Source organism: Haemaphysalis longicornis, unplaced genomic scaffold (genome assembly GCF_048455015.1).
Source record: "Haemaphysalis longicornis isolate Haplotype H1 unplaced genomic scaffold, Haemaphysalis longicornis Haplotype H1 scaffold_109, whole genome shotgun sequence".
NCBI lineage: Eukaryota > Metazoa > Arthropoda > Arachnida > Ixodida > Ixodidae > Haemaphysalis > Haemaphysalis longicornis.
Window position 1 is genome coordinate 179,097 of NW_027526213.1, and position 7,084 is coordinate 186,180.

Genomic DNA, 7,084 nt, shown 5'->3' on the forward strand with positions numbered 1-7,084 from the left:
CCGCTCATGACTGAGTAGTCGGCTCCCGTGTCTATGAGGGCGACTACTTCAAAGCCGTCGATGGACAGCTGAACCTCGCATGCTGCCTTCTTCGAGATCCCGGTGCGTCGTGGCGTCGTATCTCGGCTTGTGCGTGTTGACGGTCGGGCACGGTGCGTCGTGGTCTTCGTCGTATTCTTATCGGCAGCTTCGGTCATGTCGGTACGCGTCGCGCCATTTTGCTGTCGTCGTGTTCGGTGGTTACCTCAGGGTTAGATCGGGTCTTCGGTGTCGGGGAAGCGTGCCACGACGACCCCTCTTCAGGAAATCTCGGCAGAGCTCGCGCAATTGGAAAAATCAAAGGCGAAGTACTGCTGGCCTAGCTTATAACAGACTTCACCTCCTACGTCTGGAGCTCCCGTGACTGCGAGCGACAAAAAAATCCCGCCCATCCACGAAGTGAATGATAATGAGAGGGGCGAAGCTAAAATGCTTATCGGTAAAACCATCAAACATTCGCTCGCACATCACACATAGTCTCGACACGTCAAGCTTACCGCCTCTCCGTTGACAAGCCCTTCGATGACGTCGATGGTTGGGGTGATTATGTAGGCCTTGTTTGGGACGATGAGAATCTCCATGGGTAAGTTGGCGAATTCGGTGTGTGACATTTTAGCCACCTTGGCCGTCGCCTTCTGCAGACCGTCTTGTGTCGCGTACCCCCGGTACGTGTCTTGAGCACGCAGGCGACGAACGACAACCTCTTCTCGTTCCTCCCCTCCTTGTTGGGTAGCAACGAAGGCGTTGAACGTTTTGACCTCTTCGGCCAATCTTTGGTTGGCCAATCCCTAGGGGGATCCTGCCACAATCATCATTAATGTGCCGGATAAAGCAGCAACGAGGGACGGGTCAGGGCCCGAGCAAGACGAGCTTCGCCCTTAACACCCCGCCGACGAGACCTGCCGTACTTCTGCATCCGGTCGCCGTCCCATCGAGGCCCTTCCAGCAGATTGGAGAGAACCTTCTGGGGCCGTTTCCTACGTCGCGATCCGAGAACAAGTGAATTGTGGTAGCGACAGACTACATGAAGCGCTACGCAGAGAGCGCCGCTCTTCCGAGAGGGACTACACAAGAAGTCGCGAAGTTCTTCATAAACCAAGTTGTGCTGCGACACGGCGCCCCTGAAGTCCAAATCATGGACCGCGGAATGGGCTTCACTGCGGAGCTGATGCAAGAAGTCTTATGCTACACCAACACAGATCACCGAAGAACGACGGCGTACCACCCCCAAACGAATGGACTAACGGAACATTTGAACAAGAGGAACCCGGATATGCTTTCCATGTACGTCGACGTTGAACATAAGACCTACGACAAAGTGCTCCCATATGTCACGTTTGCGTACAACAAGGCTATTCAAGAAACTACGCAGGTGACACCGTTCGAGCATATCTTCGAAACAAGGCTGACTACGATGCTTGACGCCATGTTTCCGCAAGTAGAAGAAGACGACCTCAATTCTCACGTCCATGGATACCTTTAGAGTGGGGAGAAGGCCCGCCAGCTCGCTCGAGTTCGTACAACGGAGCAGCAGCTGGTAGATGCTAGCCGCTACAAACTCCTACGCCGAGACACCGAGTACCACCCAAGGGATCGTGTTTGGGTTTGGTTTCCATCCGACGGCGCGGACTCAATGAGCAGCTTCTGCGACGGTATTTGGAATCCGACCAGATTCTACGACGTGTCGGGAAACTTACCTACGAAGTGATAGCCGATGGTGATTCCGGAACATAACGAAGACCCACGCGGCCCCAAGTCGTCCACGTGGTTCGCCTGAATCCTCACTATGCAAAATGACGGACTTTTTCGTTGTTGTTTGGTCGGACTGTCGTTTTATTTTAGCATCGCGCCAGTGCACTCATAGAGGGGGAATAATGCCGCGAACTAGGCATTGGGTTTGTTTGTTCACGGTTTGTTTTTAGTGCCCGGCCGCGCCCGGCTGTGTAATCTGTGTCCCAAGCGAAGCGCGTGTTCAATTCTTTAGTTTTATGCCGCACAGGTTATCTTATTCCGATACGGAGAGAGCGTTTCGCTCTAACGTCGCTAGCCTCAAATAATCTTCTTTGATCTACAATGTTCTAGATGTAAATCGACCGATCGAGAAACTCGCGCCGAAATATAAAAGCCTGCAGAGCAGACACCGCGGGATTCCGATTCCCGACGCCCGCTTGCGTTAGCATTTTGCTGACTGCTGCTTCGCCGCCTGTGTATTCTTTTAGTTGTTAGGGGAGCACAACCTCGCTCCAATAAATTTGGTTTCTTGGAAGACAACCGCCTCGTCTTTGTCATCGCGACAATAAGTATTTTAGCAGCAGTAATTATGCTTCTATATTAGGGAACAAACTGGCATGCTTTTTTGTGTACCTATTTTTCCTCTATTTGCGCCCCTTAAAGGGACACTGAAGTGATATGTAAACATTGCGGGATTACTAGCGCAAATTGTAGTCCGGAGTCCCCAGGCCATGTTTCGACCACTCTAGGCGCGTTTACGCGATTTATTTAGTAGAAAAACTAATTCGAAAATGCTGTCCTCCTCTCTTTACGCTCGCCCATTTTCTGTGGCGTTTTCGTGTGACGTCAGGAGGGGATGAGCTGGCAATTGGCTGCGCTACTGCACGGCTCCCCGGGCTTCAGACAGAGTCAGTCGGCGCAGCGTTTCGTCCGCCGGCCGCCGGCGGGTCGTCGCAATCAAGGAGGTTAAAAAAAATTGCTTGGTCGCAATTCGTTCGCTTAGTTGAAACGAAGCCAGGACACGTTTGTGAATGGAAGAATGTGCCTTTCTTTACTTGGTTTGTTTGTACACTGTATCTAGCTCCAAGTCAAGGTCGCTTCACACAAGCGCTGCACAAGCGCACATGCGACGCTTCGCTGACTGGTACGCCAGTAGGAACATATAAGGCCTCTTGAAGGCGAGAGAAGAGTCAGCGAAGTCAATATAGGTACTAAGGAAATAAAATCAACTGATATTTTTACCGTACAGCGTAAAATTAGGGCGCGGGAAGCACTTTTTTGCGCTGGGCGAACAAACACAGCGGTCAGCAGCACGACTACGCATCTGCGAACGCTTTTCGGTCTACGACATGCAATTGCTAGACGTGAACTACTGTGGAAACTCGGGCGACGCTTACTGCACGAGCGCAGTACAACAAATAGTCACCTAAGCTCCTTGAAATGCCAAAACTAAATAAAAGTGTAAACCGGTTGTACAATATATACCCTATATTAGCAAGGCCTCCGCATCCCGCTTTGTGGCTCAGTGGTCTGGGGCGCTAGGTATGTCACCGCAAGTGTTTTGCAAGTCGCGAGTTCGAATCCCCGCGGGTAAGTGCTTTTTTTGTAAGTTAACTTTTTTGTTTTCCGCCGATGGTTTCTATATTGAGTTCACCTTTTTTTGGGCCGCGACGTTCATGGCTATACGAACTAGTTCACAAAACGCGCGCAGGCTGGCACTGGCGCGCTAGCGAGTTCTCGCTGGCGTGCTGTTGCCATAAGCACCGACTGCTTGCAGGCAGTGGGCACAGGCCAGAATGAACAGACCCTTGGCCTGGTGCGAACACGCTTTTTACAATACAGGCATGAGGGAGGCAAGCTCCAAATATGGGGGAAAAGCGCATGATATTTAGGCGTCTGCGGGTACGCGGACGGCGTTCATGCACTGCGCAGGTCTCGGCTAGTGAATGCTACGACTACAAGCCGTCCTGGGAGGCTTATCTTGTGCATTTTACAGCCGACAACATGGCAGAAGCGCGGTACGATGATTACTGAGATATTGAGAATGCCCATCCAACAACGCCATTGGTTATGTTTTACAGAACCGAAACCGAAACTTGTTTGACTGCTAACCTTGGGCATCGTCCAATCACGGCGCCCCTCCTCCCGACGTCACAGCCTTAGGTGGTGCGGCCGCCGCAAACCGCGCATGGTAGTTTTTCTTCTTTCGCGCTTTGTAAAATAATTACCGATTTGTCAACCGGATAAACGATGAAAACTGTGCTAATTTGAGCCAGTCTACGCAGTGCAAGCAAAAACGGGAGCTTGACAAATTCACTTCAGTGTCCCTTTAACGCTGAATTTGCTTTAGAAAAATGGTATTGTCGGCTATAGTATCGGCTATAGTCCCTGGACGGTTTAGAATTTTTGAAGATCATATAGGAAAAATCAAATTTTGAGAGGGTAAAATTCTAAACTGTTTCAAATATTTCAAATTTGCTGCGCAACTTTGACACTACGCCAACGAAAACGTTGGCTAGCCCGACTGCGAAATAAAATGCGCTGCCGCTCGTTGATGCCAAATATAGGTGGCTATTCTCAACTCAATGAAATTGTCTTGAGGTTGTCGATTGGCCGCAAGCTTTGCCTTATTGGCTTTCAGTTTTTGCCTCATGCTCCCACCTGACAAAGACGCTGTGTCTTCATTCCTAAGTTTTTACTTTTCATGATACATACTGGCACCAGTTCTACACTTCCCCTTATTCTCTCTAATGAAGGACATAATGCATGGTCGGCACTACGAACTACATAAATTCCAGCAGACATAATAATGTAGATCCGGTTTTTAATTCAACAGCATTATGGCTTGTTGGCCAATTTTTCTCAGTGGTTGTTTGAGAAGACGTGCACTAATATAAATAGTTCGCGGCAAAGTATATGTCAAATATTGGAAACTTCATCCTAGAAAAAGTCACGTGATTTTACATAACCACTTTAAAATCGCGTTTACAATCGTTATCAAATAGGGGAAAATTTTCACAGACCTTCGGCACCGTGTGAACTCCGTGATTATTCCACACATGCGCTTTTGCACGAGGAGCTGTTCAAAGCAGTTTTATAGTGAAAGAAATAATATTTTGACTGCTTCTCCGTCAGCAATAGGGGAGCATAAAAGCCCTCTCCGTGTTTTCTCTTTACGTTCGCACATAAAATATCAGCTTCCATTTAGCGTAACAAGAACATAAGAAGACGCTAGAAGCCTCTTTGTTACAAAGGTTCCAACTCATGAGCGATAAAATGTCAAACTAAGCTAAGCCAAAGCAACCAAGCAGCTGGAAGCCAAGCTCCGGCCACTCTCTGCAAACATAGTTTCAAACGTTTTATTTACCCGTAGGAACAGCCGCTACGTGCATTCCGGACGCTCATATAAAAGACTACAGTTACATGTAAACGAACACTCGATTTATTTTTCAAACTTTGGTTCACTCTTGTATTTCAACGCTTATCCGGACGCTGAAGCAATATTTTTAATAAAAGAGAAATCAAATCAGCGCGTATAAAACAAACTCGGTGCACAATGAGTTATTCTCAATTGTGGTTCTTTTGGGTATCGGCTACAGTACAATAAGCGCTGTTCAATTTTAAAGATAAAGGTGAGCACTTAAGGCACGTATTAAGGAAAAACAATGAGGTTGTGCCTGTTTGCCAGCTACTTTCCCTGTCCAGCGTTCATTTTGTCTTAAAAACTATGTAAAGCAATCACGAAGGGTCATTACTCTCTGTGAGATATACTTTCTCTAGCTTGCTTGTTTGGTTGAAATTGCAATCTTATCTCTGGAACCGCCCATCGCCCTCAACGGGAACCCCTAGAGAAAGGTTTCCATACCGGCGAGTCACCTTGGTGCATTATCCGACCACGTGTTTCAAATAAATGCCACTATAGATTATTTGGGCCACCTAGGATAAATGGCTAGCAGTAACAAGATCAAGAATTGCAGTAAAAAACGTTAAAAGTGAACTTAAGGTAATTCTCAGCCACTCAGTATTGCATTGATCACTGGAATGCCTTTTCGGATAGCTATTACGTATTTGTCCGTCTTCATGAATTCGCCGTTCTTGTGCCAGATCACAATGCTCATTCCTTGCAGTATATTTAAGAAGGCTATAACACCTTTTGTGCTAGAAACGGAAAGGGTCATTGGACTAGTGAAGAACGAGATGGGACTATTTTGGGAAGACGCTAATTTTTCGACAGCACACTACCCTTTCGGAACCAGTAGCAGTAGTAGCCGGGTCACGAGTTGGACTAGTCACGCAAGCCCATAACCGAAAACAAAGTGGGCCGGCAAGAGACAACACAGCTGAACAAGCGCAAAGTATGATCGCTCAACAAAAGCGATAGTGCGGGACCGGCTTCATGTCGGCAAGTGTGATCTAATTCTTGAGCTCCGTTTCTTAACCCAGACAAAATACGTAGCGCTTGCATGGTCCGGGGATAAAGGGTCTAGCAAAACAAAAAAATGTGTGTGCCTTACGCTAACAGATTTGTCTGGTGTAGTTATTATCATACCTTGGATATATTAAATAAAATGCCATGTTGTGCGCTCTACGAGTCCTAAAAAAGCGACCATTGTACGAGGCACCATGGCGCTCGCTGCATCCACCGTGATGACAACTTTGAATGTGTTAAAGTTTGGACAGAGAAAGAGATGTCAAGTGCAGTATCTACCTTTCGGTGTTTTGCTTATTCTATGGCGGAAGGCAGCAAAAAGAAGCCAAACATACCTTAGGCAGTCAGCGCAGAATAATTTAAAACCAGGAGGTGGGCCTTTTCTTTAGGTTTTTCCATGGATACCCCCTTCGCAAAAATTGTTTGCTCTTTTTATGCCCCAAAGTTACTCCGCGCCATATAATGCCCGCCGGTAGATCAAATTAGACTACCAGGAAATATAGAGCGTGCGTCCAAATCTCGACACATGGAAGGTTTCGTTTTTCGTCTACTTCAGAAAAACGGCGGCTTGGTGCGTTTACCGCACCCATACCCTTTTGGTCAGTAGCCAACGACTCATCCGCTGAGCATCATTTGTCAGTCACACATTTGAAGTATTCACACTTTCAAGGTGTGCGACCGTTTTATAGGAAATTATGATACTAACACATATGCCACATTTCGGATGTGGGCCTTCACCGTTTCGCAGTACACCAATCTAGTGGCCCGATTGTGCATACACAGTCGCCGTAAGGGAAGGGAAATGACGATGTTTTATGTCCCCTGAATGATGCTCCGAGGGGGCATTTCATTTACTCACTGGCGTTCTGCTCGCATTATACCAGG